The 19,237-nt window shown below is 34.7% G+C and overlaps 2 long non-coding RNA genes across 2 annotated transcripts in view; one reads left to right on the plus strand and one right to left on the minus strand.

Moving 5' to 3' along the window:
* The window catches only part of LOC309639119, a 1,037,414-nt gene that overhangs the window by 417,403 nt on the left and 600,774 nt on the right, over positions 1-19,237 (minus strand). The gene's annotated exons all lie outside the window — the stretch shown is intronic.
* LOC309639132 overlaps positions 3,198-19,237 on the plus strand; it is a 932,641-nt gene continuing 916,601 nt past the window's right edge. The window contains exon 1 of the long non-coding RNA XR_014251494.1: positions 3,198-3,720. This is a non-coding gene — a long non-coding RNA (uncharacterized lncRNA). The remainder of the gene's footprint in view (positions 3,721-19,237) is intronic.

Consider the following 19,237-nt stretch of genomic DNA (forward strand, 5'->3'; position numbering starts at 1 on the left):
TTGAAGAATGATGTAGCTTTTTCCTAACTTAATGTTGATATAAATGGTACAGCATTTATAAATCTGATAAACCAATATGAACAATTACATGGTGAAATGGAATATTGCAGAAAGACCACCAGATGTCTCCACACTACACTTTTTGGAAAGAATCTCCCTCAGACTCACTGTTAAATGAATAAATGGACAATAATAGTGACAGGGCACAAAAAATAAGTACAAACAAAATAAATATTTTTTTTCAGAATAACAGTTTAAGAAAATTGACAATAGGGATGCAATCATATGGATTTTATTTTCTCCAAACAAACATATCTATGGTAGAAAGTGCCTAAGGCCTCAGTCACCATGGATATTGTCCTTCAACAGCAATGATTGAAGGACAAGCTCTCTGGGGAAGGAGTCCTTAGGAGAGTGCCTGCATGTTGTGACAATCAAGGATATGGTAAGTGACCGCCGAGGTACAACTAAAGCCAGATGTGGAAGAGCAGCCTGATTCCAGGCCGGCATGGATAATCAAGGGGGTGTTGTAAAGGCTTTGGTAGGATATCAAACAGGTCTACACGGAACAGTGAGGATGGTGCCAGTTTACAACTTAATATGAGAACACACGCAAGGACACACACACACTCTGGTAGCAGACAAGGCGTGGAAAAGGAGAAACTGGCCTGATTATGGGGACCAGATCTAGAAAGAATTAGTCAGGAAAATAAGACCATGGCAAGGCACCTGGCACAGGAGAAATCTCCCCCAGCACCTTCACATTCAGAGCTTTTCTCATTCAGGTGGCAGGGACCCTCCAGGCCAGTAAAAGAATCAACACAATACTACCCTCAAATAGCTCCACCAGCACAAGGAGCTGTTGGTCTTAGAAGTGTCCATATTACTTCAAACATGGGATAGGGCTAACAGGGTACTTCTTAGAGTACAGAGCACTAGAAGGCTTGTTTGACCCACTCCAAATGCCTCCAAATGCACTGGTAATACAGCTGAGGGCTGCTTGCTCATTGGAAAAATAAGGAAAAAATATGGAATGGCTCTACAATTGTAAACAGTGACTGACAATCTCATTTTAAAGAACAAATGCATACTAGAAAGAGTAACAAGACTTTGTCTGAGGTACATTACCAGAATGTAAGTTTCTTATATAGTATGTAAGTTTATTTTAGGGCCATGTGGTTGTCAAGAAATTTGGTTATCATTTTATTTATTTTATTTTATGTTCATCAGTTTATTATACAAGATGAATCCCACATTTCCCTAAAGTTATAAAAGGCATGTTAGTCACTTATGTTTTGAGCTGAAAACATTTCTCATACTGGAGGGTGGATAGCCCTGAAAGAGAAAATCTTTACAACATGGTATTCGAAATCTGAAGGCCTAATTCACTACTGTGTCTGTAAACATGAATTTTTAAATTGGATTTAAAAAGCCTAACTTTATTTTTATAGCAACCTCATTCACAATTTCAGATTTTACCAATAGCCAGAAGAATTCACCAACAGCCAAAACTTTCAAAAGCCAGAAAATAATTATTTTGCTAAAATCACTGCTAAACGTGGATAAGTTTCAGTATAATAAGATTCTGTAGGGTATGCCAATTTCTCATTTGTCTCACATAATTAAAAAGATACAGGCAACAGAATGTAGGTGTTAAGAAGCTCTCTATGGAGATAATCTTTTCTCATGTGAATGAGGTAAACATATTTCTCTAGACTACTCTTTGTAGATAGTTCTGCATCTACAGATTCTCTTTTATACTGTTCATTTATTTATTTACCAAGACATTATTATTTCTGTGTTTAAAAATAATAAGTACTGATTGATTATAATATTTGAAAATGCTCAAAGTTTATTAATGTGGTTTTACTGAACTACAAATAAAAGTAATGTAAGGTTTTCTGTTTTAGGCCATATTCTATATGCATCACTCCAAACACATAGAAAAGATAAATAGAAATAGAAAAATCAATCGTAAAAAGAGAAGATTAAAAACATGAACACTTTTCAAAATGTGAAAGAAGCAATGAGGGTCTTCTGCTCACAGAAAAATAGAAAGCTGCTGCTCTCCCTCTGTTTCTTGTATGTTACTTCCTAGGGAGAAGACACAGGCACTGCCCAGGAGTAGGGCCTGAACCCACCCATCCGTGAACCAGCTCTGTAACTTGATCTGGGATGTCGCCAATTTCAGCAGAAGACAACTCCAAGCTGAAAATGTAAGACCTAACTGGCAACTAGGAATCGAGAAGATTTAAGGAAAAAAGACAATGATTTTAGAAGGAATGTCTGAGCTGACGGAAGGATAGGCAAAAACCTTGGCAAATAAGCAGATAAACCTAAAAAAAACAAAAAAAAAACAAAAAAAAAAAACCTCCAGTGCTTAAAGCTACAACACCGAAAAGAGTGTTTGATTTGGAGATAATGAAAAAAATATAACTGAAGACAAGAACACTAGGTAAGTCAGAGAGAGGTACCAAGAGCCAAGGCTCTAAAGTTCATATCTTATTCTGGGGGAGGAACCAATGTGGGTACAGTTTTTTACAAATTGTTAAGGTAAGTATGCATGTAAAACATTAAAAGTGATCAGCAATGGGAGGGAAATATATTGATTCCAAATGTGTACGGGAAAAAATGGGCATCTTGTCATTTGAATACAATAACAAACAAAAATGCAGTAAAGAGGAGTGACAATGCCAAAACTTGGTACTCTACAACAGTTAACAAAAAATATTTTAGACAAAAATATTGAAAATGAAAAGGGAGCATCACAGCATAAATCAGCTTTTTAAATGACTGAAAAAATGGTAGTCAGTGAATAACCAACTCCATGTCACTTCATTAGGGAGCTGCGCCAAACACACGACACAAAAAAAATTAGCCCACGACAGCTGGTTGAAGGAGGAAATAGGTTGGATAAGTCTAGCACAGATTAGTTACATGTGAACCACTGGATTTAAAAAAATCTTCCCACAAAACACAGGCCCAGATGTTTACAGAGGTGAATGCTGCCATAAACTTTCTGATAATGGAGTAAGAGAAACCATTTCCCAATCGATTGTTTAGTCTCTTGACCCTTTGAACACAAATCCAAAAAATATTTTAAAATTACAGACATGTTCATCTATAAATATAGGTGTAAAAACTCTCAGCATAGTATTAGGAAATTAAGTTTGGCATTTTATAAATAAGGAATATATATATATATCCTTTCTATACATCACCAAAAGACTTAGAAAAGCAATTTAAATAAAGATAGCAAATCTAATAGCAACAGCAAGGTAAAAAGTGATAGTACAATATAAGGTATCTGCAAATATTGCAGTGATAGTTTGCCAGAATTTTTGGAAACAGTATGAAAGTTTTATAATACATTAAAGACCTAAATATATGAGAAGGTAAATGCAAACATAAGTATAAATATTATATCATAAACATGATCAATCTTTCCAAATTTATCTGTATATTTAATAAAATTTCTTTTTTTATATAAATTTATTTATTTATTTAGTTTTGGCTGCGTTGGGTCTTCTTTGCTGTGCGTGGGCTTTCTCTAGTTGTGGCGAGCGGGGGCTACTCTTCGTTGCAGTGTGTGGGCTTCTCATTGTGGTGGCTTCTCTTGTTGCGGAGCATGGGCTCCAGGCGCGTGAGCTTCAGTAGTTGTGGCACGCAGGCTCAGTAGTTGTGGTTCGTGGGCTCTAGAGCGCAGGCTCAGTAGTTGTGGTGCACGGGCTTAGCTGCTCCGCGGCATGTGGGATCCTCCTGGACCAGGGATAGAACCCGTGTCTCCTGCATTGGCAGGCGGATTCTCAACCACTGTGCCACCAGGGAAGCCCCTTAATGGAGCTTCTATAAAAATTATGATGAATACTGACGAACATATTTTAAAATTATATAGATGAGCAAAAGGCTGAGAATAGCCAAAACATTTCTCAAGAAATATAAACTGGGAGGTGTTTCCCAACACATATCATGGCTTATGATAAATCTGTAGTGTGGTTTTAGAACACAAGTTGAACAAGTAAGAAACAGAGGCCTCCTGTATATGAAGCGTTGATTAATAGAAGAAAAACTTGAATTGCTCACAAAAAATGTAAAAAAAAGATTCTCAATCCACATTGAATTCTGACTTCATTTTACTGTAATTTCACAAGTGTTAAGGGTTTTAATGGACTGTTCTTTTATCACAAAGCAGTAGTATTCCTCTTTAAATACACACACACATACAAGTAGAAATATGCATATATCTATGTATTAAAAACTATTTCAATTTTTTGCTTAATATTTTTCTGATTTTTTTAAATTGCTTTATTTTTAATGATATGAAATCATCCATGTCTTATGTCTACCTTTTCCAAAGTATCTAATTAGATTTTTGCTACATTTAAATCCTAATTTGACAGATGTTCTAAAAGATTAATTAATTTATTGAGGATTATTATGATTAATATTTCTAAATTTTAATTAAATATAAGATTTATAAGTACTAAAGAATAATTGTAACATTTTGGTTAGTTTAAATGTAATAATAATAAAGTGCACACATATCAACCAGAAGTCAACTTATCAGTGGTCATAAGTTGAGTTTGTTTTTAGAACCCAGGCATATATATTTGTGAAGGGATATTGGACCAATTTTTGACTGTTGGCCAAAGAAGACAGTTATGTGGGTATTAAGCCTGATGTGAACAGCTTAGTGAGAAGGTCCAGGAGGGAGCAGGCCCAGAAATATGGGCTTGACACTTGAGGGAAAGCACAGAATTTGGTAGTTGTGACTTACTGTGGGCAAATGTCCAGGGAGAAATTGTTGTTGCAGACAGAGTTCTTTTAATTTATAACACTGATTTACAAGAGGATTTTTTTTAAAAAGATGATTAATGGTACTTCTTCCAGTTGCATATTTGGCAATAGTCGCTGGATTACTCTCCATGTTTTATAAGTCATTTTAGTTGACAGATCCCAGAGAATATATGTCTCTCATGCTCAAACTATATCTCAGTTTCCTCCTGCAATACCCTTTCCTTTTTATTTCATTAAGATCATATTGTTATTTTATTTTTATATCATTTCTATATATCGGTTTCTCCAGAGAGTAAAGGCTTATGAACTTTTTCTCTCTTTTTAAAAAAAGTTTTCTCCAAAATTTTGAGAAACAAAAAGAGATCAGCGTGAATTACATTTCCACAGAACTGGGAGGGTGATGTGATCAATACCATCAAATGTATGAGGTCAGGGACACTGAGACAGTTCCTGCAGAGTGTGCTGTGTGACAGGGGGCAGGTGTCTTGGAAGCAGATAAGCCAAACTAGAATCTGACTTTCCTACTTTCTGTTTAGCCTGGTGTAAATCTCATCTCTCACCATGTTGCCCTCATTAAAAAATATACAGGGCTTGCCTGGTGGTGCAGTGGTTGGGAATCCGCCTGCCAATGCAGGGGACACGGGTTCGATCCCTGGTCTGGGAAGATCCCACATGCTGCGGAGCAACTGGGCCCGTGAGCCACAACTACTGAGCCTGCGCGTCTGGAGCCTGTGCTCCACAACAAGAGAGGCCGCGATAGTGAGAGGCCCGCGCACCGCGATGAAGAGTGGCCCCTGCTTGCCGCAACTAGAGAAAGCCCTCGCGCAGAAACGAAGATCCAACACAGCCAGAAATAAATAAATAAATAAATATTAAAAAAAAAAAAAAAGTGACTTTTGAAAAAAAAATATACAAAGTGCAATATTTACTTTGCTAGATTGTTCTGAGGTTAAATAATAAAGGTGGAAAGTTTTTAGCGTATGGTAATCCCTCAAAGCACCATTTAGCAAACTCCTTTTCCTCTTAGTTCTCCTGCTCCCAAACTCTCCAGTCTCCTCGTTTCTTTCTCTCCTCCCTCCCCCTCCCTCCGTCCCTGTCTCTTTCTCTTCCTTTTCTCCTTCTTTCCGTCCTTTCTTTTCTCCCTCCCTCCTTTTCATATGTTCCAACTCTCTGCTTTACTTTCAGGCAGCCTAATATATTTCAATATTTTTTTCGGCAAAAAGGAATGAGTTGAGTTACCATATAATCCAGCAATCCCCCCCGGGGCATATATCTGGAGAAAAATATAGTTAGAAGAGATACATGCACCCCAATGTTCACTGCAGCACTATTTATAATAGCCAAGACATGGACGCAACCTAAGTGTCCATCAACAGATGAATGGATAAAGAAGATGTGGTTCATATATACAATGGAATATTACTCAGCCATAAAAAAGAATGAAATAATGCCATTTGCAGCAACATGGATAGATCTAGAGATTATCATACTAAGTGACGTAAGCCAGACAGAGAAAGACTGCTATCATATGATACTGCTTATATGTGGAATCTAAAAAACATGATACAAATGAACTTATTTGCAAAACAGAAATAGACCCACAGACATAGAAAATAAATTTATGGTTACCAAAGGGGAAAGGGGTGGCAGAGGGATAAATTAGGAGTTTGGGATTAACATACACACTACTGTATATAAAACAGATAGCCAACAAGGACTATAGCACAGGGAAATATGCTCGATATTTTGTAATCATCTGTAAAGGAAAAGAATCTTAAAAAAGAATATATATATGTATGTATATATATATATATATATATATATGTGTGTGTGTGTATGTATATATATATATATATATATATATACACAAATCACTGTGCTGTACACCTGAAACTAACACAACATTGTGAATCAACTATAGTTCAATAAAATATATATATATATATAAAATGAATGAGTATCAGAATCCACAGAATTTGCATAACATTTGAAAAATATATTGGTGAGGCTAAGTTTTGTTAGTATTTGTGTGTGTGTATGTGTGCTGTGTTGTATGTATGTGATATGACTATAGAATGTAGAGTTCTTCAGGCCAGAGATTATAAATTGTAAGTTATAAGATGAATAAGTTCTGGGATCAAATGTACAGCATGGTGATTACAGTGAACAATTCTGTATTGCATACTTGAAATTTGTCAAGAAAATAGATCTTAAATGTTCTCACTACATATATACACACATAAAAACCAAAATCATAGTAACTATATGAATTGAGGGATGTGTTAATTAACTTGATTGCGGTGATCATTTCACAATGTATACACAAATCATCACATAGTACAACCTAATTTATGCAATTTTAATTTGTTAATTATGTATTAATAAAGCTGGAAAAATAAAATAAAAAATTATGTTTGTGTAAACAAAAACAAACAAGTGAACAGCCAATAAACAGTCTTTTAGTTTATTAATAAATAGCCAATGGACACTAAAAGATGTATCACTAGCCATTTTTTTAGGTGGTATATTTGCTTGATTGTTTAGTTGCTTTCTTCAGAAAGCTAATTCTCAAAATTCTTACTCTATAAAAAAGATATAGTAACACCTACCCTATGAAAAAAAATTTAATCTAAATTTTTGCTCATATTTTTTAGTTACTTCGCTTAGTGTCTGACAATTCAAGAAGCTCACTATTTCTGTAAGTGGACTCATGATGAGGAATGCTGCTATAAAGAGCAGCATGTAATCAGTATCTCCACTCTGACGCATCTCAGCCTCCATCCCTTACCAGGCTGAATGATAAATGTCACTGTGTGAAAGCTTGAGGGTGACTGCCCTAACTGGTGAAGAATCCATCTCTCTTGAACCTGCAGCTCTTTGCTATGACTGCTTTATGGGTCACTTTCACACCTGGTTTCCGTTTAACCTTTCCAGCTCTGATGTAGATCCATTTACTTGCTTCTGGCTCTCACACTTTGGCTCTATTCTGACTCCTTAGTTTGGGGAGCATTTTCAGGCTTGATGCCTTGAAATGAAATCCAGAAATAATGATTATGTGATTCCCTCTTCTTTATATATTTACAGGAAAAAGCCTAGTCAAGGGCCCAGATCATTGTAGATTCATAAATGCTGATGTATTAGCCAAACAGAAAAAAAATGTGTCTCTTTGGTTTGGAAAGGGATTTGAAAAGCATTATGAAGATGAAGACTGCACAAAAAGGAGACCCAAATTCACAAATCCTAGTGTGTCTTTATTGCCAAGAATTTTTATCCCAAATAACTTCTTAGGGGGCAAGAATAGAAGTTTATATCAAAGAAAGACAGGAACTAAAATTATCTGATTTATTATACAAACCATATATATAAACATAAAGTTATATAATTACTGTAGTATAATCACATATTTTCAAAGAAAATACTCATTTCAACTACACATCTACTAAACTTGAGTATTTCTTTCAAAATTTTTGAGTTGATCTATAAGACAGCCTTGGATTGATTTACGCAACACGGTACAAGTTATGTATTTATATAACTGGATAACTACAGATGAAATTCTCCTTGCCCATTATTTTTTATCATTTCTAAGTATGTGAGGAGTAATGTAAAGGAAAAGAGAATATAAACAATGAAAATAAATGATCTAATGTGCTTTTTGACATAGAGTTTATAAGAAGTAAAGATATACAAAGTACAGTGAGAACACTTATATAGAAATTAAAAGTTGGGATCCAAGAAGATTTTTCCCATGATGAATTAGCATTATGTAAAGAGTATAAACATGTCAAATCGTTAAAAATAATCAGGGCAGTGATGCTTCAAGAATTCTTATATTTTTGAGGAGAACAAAACTTTTAACTTGAAACCATTATATCAGTTTATCATCCTCTGGTGCTATATTAACCTTTAAAAATTATCATATAGAGTGAAATATAGTTTTTATCCAACTGAAACAGGCCAATTTTATCTCTCCTTTTATGAAAAACATGGTATTATTTTTAAATGACTTTCATCCACAAATATCTTTAAAATATTGGAAAGGAATCATTTGCTTTTTAGATTCATAAAAAGGTTTGGATATCTCCATGGACACATCTAGACTATCTACCATGTCTTCCTTCATTAACCATGTTACATCAGCTGACTTATGAGCTATACAATTTATTAGAAAGTAGAAAGATGTGTGTTATTTATAAACCTGAAAAATAACTAGTTTCAGTCTGTTTGTATCTTTAGTATGTAGCCTACAACAAAGTGTCCTAGGTGAAGTAATTTTGATTTCTTCTTTACTTTTTATTAAAGAGCAAACTTGGCTTCAATGAATGTGTTTTTAAAATCTAGTGGCTTTGTCACCTGCAATCTGTTTCTATTGAATTCTTACCCCTCCATTTTCAACAAGGAGGAAGTTCTCAGAAAAAGGATGCGAAACTGGATGCATACTCACTGCACCTGGCTGGTGACAGAACTGCTGTTCTGTTCATCTGATTGAGGAGAAACCTTGAAAAATCTCAACCTCCTACTTTCAGGCTCTGCTGAAAAATATTTCCCTTTCGAATAACAGCTAAGGCGGTATTATGTAATAAATAACAGAACAATTACAGAAGACACGCATTTTTCTGTCTCCCTAGGCAGATGTCTCTTCTTCCCTTTTAAGCTTCAGTTGAAATATTTCTTTTTCTTTAATGTGCACATTCTTGGACCTGAATCCTGAGAGATTCTCTGTTTTCACACTGGTCTCAAGCTAACTAAGTCAGCCACTCCTTCTCTTATGTGAGTCTTTTATTTTTCTAATCTGGTAAAATCAGCATGCTACACACAAATACTGGTATGGAGAAATACCCACAGATTTTTAATGATAGCTGAGATTGTCCTCTCTTTTTATTTGGAAAGAGAAAAACTTTAAATTATTATATTTGTCACTATTAATAAACAGTTTGACTTGCAAAGCTTAATCAGACTTGACATTTAAACCCTTAAAATTTCATAATTAATTTGAATTTGAGATGAATATGAGAATATGAGATGCATATATAGAATATGCATATATAATAAAGGACGATTGAACATTTGAATATGATATTATTTATCTGTACTGGATTATCTATTACCAACTTGGAATCATCCCCAAAGCCTTCTAAGTTTTTCTCTGCATTTCAGAGAATAAGCTAAGGACTTCACTTCTCAGAATCCCCTTCCCTCCGTGCTCCAGGTTACGATTTGCCAACGCAATAAATTCACGTGATATTTGGAAGGGGTTCTATTTGGAAGGTGCTCCATTTGTAGGTAGAATTGCCTCCAGACTCTCCTGCAGGCCTGAGACTCCCAGCAGATTCTTGGTGAGTCCTTGGGAAACACTCATTTTGAGGCTGCATGAGGAGAGACAGGGTGGGAGTTTGAGAGCTTCCTGAAAACTGAAGCAGCTTTCTGGTGGTCTTCTTAGAACTACACATTTTAAATAACATATTTGAGTGTGAAATTACAGTTCCCTTACTGATAGCCTACGGTGGTCAGTTTTGTTTGCGCCAAAGGCAAGACAAGGCTCTCCAGCCGCTCCTGACTGCCACACAAGCTCACATGCTAGCTGGGCCACGTGACCCATCCAAGAAAACGGTGATTATAGGAGTGAAGGGTCTGTGTCATTCCATTTGGAGGCTTTGGTAGGTTTTCATGAGAGGTTCTCCTATCACTAATTTGCTGGGTCAGGGGTGCCAAGATCACCGGCACGTTCAGTGCTTCACTACAAGGACTCACCGTACTCAGCATATGATTGTACTCACAGGTACGGTTTACTACGGGGACACAGTGAGGATATGCCACTGGGCCAGTCAGGGAAATATATATATATTTACTTCAAATAATTATATTCTTAAGTAATGAATTTTAAGTCAGTATAGTTGTAAAATTTTTATTTAAATTAATTAAATTGCAATAGGTTTATATGTTATGAGGATTATTTCCCAAACCATGTTTTATAAAAATAGTGATTGAAACATCATTTTTTTAAGTTGTGAGAGTGGGGAAACACATACATAGTATAAAGGAATGAGGACATGTTGTTGGAAATGGAAAGAAATCTCACAGAATACTGTGTCAATCATGTGTTCCAGCATGAGGGATAAGATATTTTCACATGATTTCTGTAATAACTGAAGTTTTATGTAAGGGATCACTAGTTTATTAAAAAAAATCAGAGTTAAGAAATGAGCTTGAAGGAAGAGAGTGAATGCAAGGGAAACAGGGAACTCAGGAGGGACTTTGAGAATTTGGGGTGGACTGAACCCTGAGTTCCAGGAAACAGCTTCCAAGGAAGATACACCAGAGATAAGAGGAAGTGATTGATGCTTGTTGAATACTCAGGACTTCAGAAGATGCTATGAGGTATACGTACCCTGATGATTTATATGCAATAGTATTCACTGGATGTAGGGTGAAGCTGCAGAATTTTAGGGTTGGTGGAATTGTGCTAACGAGCTTGGGGTGTCATGGAGGCTCATTTCCAAGAAAAACACATTTGTGACCAGGAAACCTTGGGGTGATGGCCTCTGTGCTATATGGTAAGGACATGGTATGCATAATCATGTCAGCAAAAGTTTGATGCAGATGGGACCAGGGCTGTGGGCACTGGTTTTTGTTGGTTGAGTTTTCTAACTTACATAGGGGACATATCGAGGAACATGTGAAAGTCAAAAGAAACAGAGGAGAGTTTGGATTATGGTCATTGGATTATGTCAGGAGAGAAGTAGTTTCAGCTTGAATGAAGCTTGGACTTAGCTTTCAGGAAAAAAAAAAAAAAAAGTTCTCTGGATAAAGGAGAAAAGTTGTCCTGATTCTAGGTACAGTATAAACTTCCAGTGAAACCATGCTTCCTTAATAATGTATGCTTCTTGGTTTTTGTTGTTTTATTTTTTTTGTAAAATTATCTTAAGACATCAGTGTGATATTGTATTCAATTTATCATTTTAAGATTATGAACATTTAAAAGATTTGAAATGCAGTATTGATATCATAGTGGGGAAATGAGAAGGGGATAATTAATTATTATTGTTTCAATATCAATTTGTAATCTTCAGTTAAGTTAGTGAAGAAAAATAGGAGGCTTAATGCCAAATCTTTCTTGGCTGGCCGTGCTAAAGAAATCACGCGTATCTTGGACATATATCAAAAGCAAAAAAACTGCTTCATGTTTAAGAAACTACACAGCAGGTGCCTCTCACAGTGGTACTTTATGTTGACTTCTCTGTGTAACAGATTCTATCAGAGCTATTCCAGCAGAGTGGGTAAGGGAACTAGAGTCAAAAGGTTTGGGATTACATTCTGGTCTGAGGTTTAGTTGTGTGCCTGAGTCAATATTTCTTCATTTATTTCCATACCATCTTTTTTTTTTTCTTTTTTACAGTTTTACTAAGGCATAAATAGCATACAATAAACTATACACATTTAAAATGTACAATTTGAAACGTTGTGTCATCATACCTATTTTCTGGATCTTTTTTTAACTTCCATGGTTCTACTTAACTTTCGAACATGTGGAATGTGGTAGGAATAACTTTTAATTTTCTTGTCTCCTAATTCTCATATCAGTCTATTATGATTTTTTTTAATCATTATGGGTTGCTTATTCTGCTGCTTTTCATACCTGGTGATCTTTGACTGGATGCTAGACATTATAAACTTTAACTTATTGGTGTCAGATATTTTTGTATTCCTATATTCTTGAGCACAGTTCTGGGATGAAGTTAAGTTACTTGGAAATAGTTTGATGCTTTCAGTGCTTGGGTTTAAAGATTTATGAGGTGGGATCAGAACTATGTTTAATATAGGACTAGTTATGCAGGACTAGTTAGTGAGGCAATATCTTTCTAAGTGCTCTACCTGTTGCCCTATAAATTATGAGATTTTCCTGTTTGGCTGGTGGAAGTAAGCTCTATTACTGGCCCTATGTGGATCCTTGGCCCTGTTCCCTACATTCTTTATGAAAGTTTGTTTCTCGCCTCTCCAGATCTTGAGGGTTCTTTCTCCTCTGTGATATAATCTCCTGTGACTTCTACCAATTTTGTTCATGGAGTCCACTGAGCTGCAGTCTGGGTTCCCCCTCCTGAACTATTACCTGAAGATGCTCTTAAGGAAGTAGCCTTGAGCAGTTATAGGACTCACCTCATTTGTTTCCCATCTCTCAGGAATCATTATTCATTGCTGCTTGATACTAATGTCTTAAGGTTCATTATTTCAAAAAATATTTTGTCAAAAATTTTTGGTTGTTCCAAGAAGAATTTAAATCTCTTCTTTGTTGCTCCATTTTGCCTGAGCCTTAAGCAATCTAATTAATACCTCTGTGCCTGTATTTTCTGTCTACAAATTAGAGACAAGGTTAATATTTTCCTAAATGTTTTCTGAGATTACTGTTTAGTTATTATGTGTAAAGCATGTGCAACTTTATTTGATACTTAGTAAGTGCCCAATGAATATTAGTTTGTATTATCAATGTGAAGAAGTATATATTGTTTGCATTAGTGTAGTTATACAGAGTATTTTAATATTTTGTTTCTTTTAGGTCTACAACCTTCAAAAAATAGTAACACCATAGGAGTAGCATGAATATATGTTACAATGCTGTGAGACTTATTAAACCTTTTAAGCTTCTGTAAATTATTTAACCATCTAAGCTTCAATTTCCTCATTTATTACATAGATGTTGAAATAGCACCTAGCTCACAGATTCATCATAAGGAGTATATGTGATAGTCAATGCAAAGCACTTGACACAATAAAAAGCCTTTGATTACTCATTGTAATTCTTACTCTTATCCCTAGAAATGAGTTTGTCATATAAACGTTATGAAGTTGCATAAAAAGACTAATAAAATGATTTAATTTGTTGCAAATTAAACCTGCTTTAAATACACATTAAATGTCATTTTGTATGTATATTTTTGTCAATGATTTTTTTAAACATATATATGTTTTGTCAATGGATCAAGAATTCTTGAGTGTATAAAATACGTAAGTATACTTTTGTCCAGAAACTGCTGGTTCTGTCATCTCTTCTTCTTATCCTTTGGTTAGTTTGAGCATCAGTCTTCCTGATAAAAGATAAGAATGCTGCTGCTACCAAAATTCCACAGGTTGACCTATTATCTTAGGAGATGGGGTACATCAACAATCTGTGTGATTTTATTAGCTTGACTCTACTGCATCACGTGTAAAGCATTTTATTAAGGTATTTTGTTTAACTGGACTTTCAAATAATTGTGTGCATTATATCAGACACTGAAATTAATTATAAGTGAATCTATTAAAATGCTTTTGACCAAGATTGAAATAGCAGTTACTAAATGACTGAATCATTATTGGATTTAAATGCTTTATGGTTATGACCCACATATATAAAAACAGTTTCAAATTAGTTAAGTGCTGCCTTATTTCACTATTGATGAGAAACTTTTAGTTACCATATTCTGAACTTTCAGAAAAGAACAATAGATGAAAATACATATCAACATTTTTACATGTCTTGTTATTAGGAAGCTTTTTATTAGAAAGTAATGCTTATTAGAAAGTGTTCACAATCCCCATGGAAAATAAGCATTGTTTATGTACTTAATACCTGTTGTCTCACAATTATATAGAGAAGTTTATTTTAAAACATTACTGAATTTATGGAAACCTTTGTCATTATTCTTTTGCTATTTGCTTTTGATACCAAAAATTCAACTATCATACATGTCGTGGGGGTCCATAAAGTTATCTGAAGTGTGTAAAGAATCTCCATGCCTGAGATGATTAGATATTTCAGCTTTAGATTATGGTAGAAGTTATAGGACAAATCTAGCCTGCTTTGGGGATTCCATAATAGAACTTTCATGGGTATAAAAAGCAAGGCCACCTTGACTCTGGCAACTGCCATGGTGTATCTCTTTTTTGATCAGCGGCATAATTGTGCTAAGAATACTGAACTTACGGGGGTAATTACTTAAAATATCTGGGCCTATTACTAATAGCTATCATATCGCAAAGTTAGCTATTTCTAACAAATGTGAACTAAATCAGAGAGTAAGCACCTTCTGTTTGAGAAACTGACCTACAGTGCAGAAAATAACATAGAAAATAATGATTAAAATCAAATCACAAATTCTACTGGTTAAAGTTTGAAACCATGTCATAATTAAAATTATTTTCCCCAGAGACATAATGGGATAATTATGACACACCTTTTAAATCAATCATTTCAGGGTTTTTGATAACATTTGGAAACAGTTTTTACCTGTAACTACTGCTTTTCACTGATGCACATTTGAAATATGGTAGGATGTTATTTTTCCTTATCCAGTTCACCTGGATTTTCAATAGCTTTTCATATCTTGTTCCCTGTAGCTTTTCATTTTCCCCCAATCGAACCCGAGAATGTCTCAGCATGAGAGACTGCTGCTGATTTGCAGGTTCAGCTATTTTCTCTGGTGAAAGTGTTTTTCACTTTGTTTGTTGTTTGGTTCTTCTGGCCCTGATCTGTTGGACTAAGAAATGATGAATGGCAAAATATTAACTTGTGCCATGTTTTATATGATATACTATTATACCTTAACTTATTTAACACAATTCAAATATTTTTAATAGAAGGTTTGATTAACAACCTGGATAATCACTTAAATGATCAGAATAAAGTTACAATTTAGATTGGTTTAATATTGTTGCATCTTCTGAGAACTCACAATATTACATTTAGATCACCTGCTCTGCCCTTTTGTGTTACATATAGTTAACTGGGTATATATAAGCTTATTTAACTGAATGTAGAACTCATGAGTACACAGTCTGATTTATATTTTTGTTACAACATAAAGCATATGGACTAGCACACTGAAGGTCATTGATTGAAACTGTGCATGCACACAAACACACACGCACACACAAATAAGACTTAACTATATGTTGCCTATTGGAAGCTTACTTCATATATAAAGACACAAAATATTAAAAGATAATGGACAGACTAAGGTATAATGTACTAATAATAATCAGAAGAAAACTAGAGTGGCTATTAATATCAGACAAAGTAGGTTTCAGAACAAAGAATATTACCAAGGGTAAAGTGGATATTTCCTGATGATAAAGGCATTTATTAATGAGGAGTACATAAAGAATATAAGCATTTATGTATCTAAAAACAAAGCTTCAATTTACATGAAACAAAGACTGATAGCATTTTTTTAAACAGAGAAATATACATATATAGTCAGAAATTTTAACACCTCTCTTTCTCAATAACTAAAAGAGCAGGTAGACAGAAAATCAGTGAGAAAGTAGAAAACTTAAGCAGTGCTATCAAACAACTTGACCAAAGTGATTTGGATACAACTCTCTAAACAACATCAGTAGAATAAACGTACATTCTTTCCAAGAGTATATGGAGTATTTATCAAAATGGTCATATTCTGGCCCACTCACTGAGTCAAAATAAATCTAAAAGGAGTCAGTTCATACACAGTAGGATCTCTGACTACAGTGAAATAAATTACATATCAAAAACTGCATGGTATTATTCAGTACTAGAAGCAATGAGTTATCAATCCAAGAAGAGACATAAAGGAAACTTAAATGCATATTATTGATACTAAGTGAAAGAATCTGAAAAGGCTACATAGTTTATGATTCAACTGCATGACATTTTGAAAAAGGCAAAACAATGAAGACAGTAAAAAATCAGTGTTTGCTAGGGATTAAGGGTGTGGGAGGAATGAAGAGGCAGGGAACAGAGCATTTTTAGGGCAAAATACTCTGTGAAAATACTCTGTATGATACCATAATGATGGATACATGTCATTATACATTTGTCCAAATGCACAGAATGTGCACACCAAGAGTGGAATGTAGTGTAAACTATGGTCTTTGGGTGATTACAATGTGTCTAATTAGGTTCATCAACTGTAACAAATGTACCACTCTGATAGGGGATGTTGAATATGGTGGAGGCTATGCTTGTGTAGGGCAGGGGAGATACAGGATATCATTGTATTTTTCCCTCATTTTTGCTGTGACTCTTACACAGCTCTAAAGAAAAAGAATTATACAAAATCTGACCATGTTTGTATGGATAAACACACATTAATAGGTGTTCATTATACTATCTTTTCATTTTTTAAAAGTATTATTGAAATTTTCAAATAAATACTTCTTGTATTTTAGTTTATTTATGGATGATCTTAGCATTGATATGGATATATCTATATATTTGCTTTTCTACATTTTTTAAAAGAAATACATTTTATTTTCATTACCAGAACAAATTTGAGTAACATAAAATTTGTATAGTATTAGTTACAAACCTAGAAGCATGCAAGTATAAACTAAATAGTATGGTGAAATTATTGAATAAACTATAGTATTAGATAAAATATAGGACTTTAGACCACTACAATTTTCAACTTTGTTTCTACTTTTATTATTTATAAAAATATTTCTGTTAATTATCCACAAAGTGATTTAACACATAGCTTAGTATAGTTAAAACATAGGGATTGGATCTAGGTTTAAGAATGAGTATGGGAACGAAGAAAATACAAATATCTTTGCAATTGATGAAGAACAGTGGAGACTATAAATGTTGGTTAACATGTGTGATTCAACTTTGAAAATATTTAGTAGCTATTATTATACATTTATAATATATTGATACAGAGAAATGTAACTAATTTCTTGAAGTTCAATACTAGTATCGAAAATAAGAAGTTCAATTAATATATTCAGACAAAATTAGTTCTACAAAAAGTCTTTTAATAAGACACAATTGTTCTCTGACTCAAAACAAAGAGTAGTTTTATATAGAGTATTCCACAAGTGAAAATGGTAGATACCTTTTTGGTCTAACTGAAATAGTGATTCCTTCAATGGTCTGATGAATCATATCACATCTCATTCCCAGTATAATAGTAACTGAATTCACACAGTGGAAACTGACATGCAATGTAGGAAGTCAGGAAACTAGGCATTCTTTTCCTTCTTTCCTTCTCTCTTTCTTTATTTTCTCCCCCTCTCTCAAGGAACAGAACCCCACTTCTGACTGTGCAGCTAAAAGCTTGTATGGTCCTGGGTCCCTATGTTTCTCAGAAAATAAACAAACTAAATTTCACCATCTGCTCTATTGCTATATATCTGCTTTTGAAGGCAATGGGTAGTTTTTAATCAAACTCCTCTGATGACATAAAATAAAACAAACCAGGGGAAAAAATAGAACAGTTCTTTGAATGAACTATAGAGCAACTGAGTTAGCCAGGATAAAATAGCCAAGATCCTTGGAGAAGGGACATGAATTCAAGCAAGTCCATCACTCTCCACTAATTCTCCGTTTGAGAGGATTGACAACCCACAGGCAATAAGGGGTCCAGTGTCACACTTCCTGCAGTCTTACAAAAATGGAAGAATGCTGCTGAGAGTTCCTAAGCATGGTCTGAATTTGAGCAGCCAAAAACGTAGAGATAGGGAACCACAGTGAAGACAGCCTGATATTCTGTTTCACACGTTGTCTCAAAGCATCTGGGGCACCTAAGTTGTGTAGAGCAAGAGGCCAATAAGAGAGCATCAACTTAAAAGGCCAAAGAGCTAGGCAGGACTTTCAGCCATCTCAGTGCTGAGAAGGGAAGCAGTGTAAACCCAGGATCTACAAAGGGAGAGGTGGCCTGGTTAACAGTCCACACTTTCAAAGGAGACCCCTTGAGGCTAAAACATAATAGTAGGGGCAAACTTATAAATACTGTAAGCAGGCTCAAATCATCTCAAACATTGATTAGATAAAGGTGATTTGACCCTAGATTTACAAGTTTCTAGGAGCAAATTTATTCTTACAGGAAGAAGATAACATTAGACTGAACCTCTACAATTTTTCATACACTGTGCAATTTTCAAACAAAGTATTAAGCAATTTTCACATTCTCCTGCAGCCAGAGAGCAGTAAAGCTCATTTTCAAACCCAAGTAAAGGAAAAGTAGAGAGCAGAAGAACAGTAGAGACTAAGGTAAATGATATTTATACCTAGCAAAGGGCACCCCTCTTTTTCTGTCAGACTTCTCAACAGGGTGGGGTGTGTGTGTGTGGTAATTTAATCCTTTATAGTAGGAAGTAGCTTGACTCACACCGTGCCTATTACAATATACTCTGGCCTTTGCCGACCTCTGTAACCTCCCCCCATAGACATACAGTCAATTACCTTTTGCTCCACTATTTTAGAAATTTTTATTCTTATTCTGCCTTTAAGAGGGCATATACTATAGTGCCTAATATATTATTAATTATTTGATTTAGAACACTTTTTTAATGAAACATAGTTCAAACAGTAGAGCTAGAGTTTAAAAATTTCTCAGAGTAAAGGGCAGCTTCAGTTATGCCAAGGAAAAGTCAAGAAATCTCCACTTACAGTGTGACTTACAGTTGGGCCTGTTAAAAGTTGGCA

Source organism: Balaenoptera physalus, assembly GCF_965194825.1.
Source record: "Balaenoptera physalus genome assembly, chromosome: 12".
In the NCBI taxonomy this organism is placed as follows: domain Eukaryota; kingdom Metazoa; phylum Chordata; class Mammalia; order Artiodactyla; family Balaenopteridae; genus Balaenoptera; species Balaenoptera physalus.